The 1,040-nt window shown below is 62.3% G+C and overlaps 1 protein-coding gene across 1 annotated transcript in view; it reads right to left on the bottom strand.

The window, feature by feature from the left end:
- MMAB (methylmalonic aciduria (cobalamin deficiency) cblB type) overlaps positions 1 to 1,040 on the bottom strand; it is a 66,640-nt gene that overhangs the window by 59,810 nt on the left and 5,790 nt on the right. The gene's annotated exons all lie outside the window — the stretch shown is intronic.

Below are 1,040 nucleotides of genomic sequence, written 5' to 3' on the forward strand. Positions count from 1 at the left end.
TGTGTGCCGGGGGGGCAGTGGGCGGCCGCGGGGCGAGGGACGGGCACAGAGCCCCTTTGTGTGCAGCTGCGAGCGGAGCAGGATGTGGGATAGGGACCAGCCGTGGGGATGGGGAGCTGCTACCCAGGGATGAGGAGAGGGCAGCCAGGGATGGGGAGCGGGACCGAGGGTGGAGAGCAGCGGCCGGCCGGGTCGAGGGCGGCGCGGGGCGATGTGTGCGCCGCGTCGAGGCTCTGTGCAAACATGTTAATTTGTTTTCTTTCTTGCCTCGCCTTTCAGGGTAATTGGTTGCATTTGAAGCCTTTGTGAAAGCCTTTGATTATAGTAATTTCAGCAGCGCGATCTACCCTGGATTCCTCGTCAGATTCTTTCACAGCTCCAGCACTTGGGGCTGTAATTATGGAGTGGAGCGAGCCCGGCTGCCGAGTGTGGGGCAGCTGGACGGGGCACCATGACCGTGGGAGCACAGGGACTGTCACTGCAGGGGACAATCAAACCCCTGGGATGGGGCAGGAGTGAGCCAGGATGGTGCAGGAGCTGTGATGGGGAGCTTCGGTCTCTGCTGAGCTGGTTGGGTCTCAGCTGGAGACATGGATGCTGCGAGTTGCCCATGCTGGGGTTGACTCCTGGCCTGTTGGGGTCTAGAGTGCTTTTAATTGCTGCTCCATGGAGCCACTTGGCTTTTCTGTTGGTTGATCCCATGTCTGTGCTGCGGCTGGGACCGAAAGCCCTTGAGCATCCCGAGCATCCATGACGGACGGCTCCCCTCACCCCCTCTTCCCGATCCGTGTGCAGGGAGGAAGGCATGGCATGACTGTGTCGGATCAGGGAGGATTTGCTTTGAGGAGCTGGTGCCACATCCAAGGAGACATGTCTGTACATGTCTGGCACGCCCCCCCGCCCGCGGCGCGCTGGCCCTTCCGGGACCTCGGTGCACGCAGCCAGGACTGAGCCCTGCCAAAAACACCGACGGCACCCGAGCGGGGCCCTGACCTTTGCTAACGGGGCCGCTCCCCCCTCGCTCCTGGCATTCCCTTCCC

Source organism: Corvus brachyrhynchos, unplaced genomic scaffold, assembly GCF_000691975.1.
Source record: "Corvus brachyrhynchos isolate BGI_N302 unplaced genomic scaffold, ASM69197v1 scaffold114, whole genome shotgun sequence".
NCBI lineage: Eukaryota > Metazoa > Chordata > Aves > Passeriformes > Corvidae > Corvus > Corvus brachyrhynchos.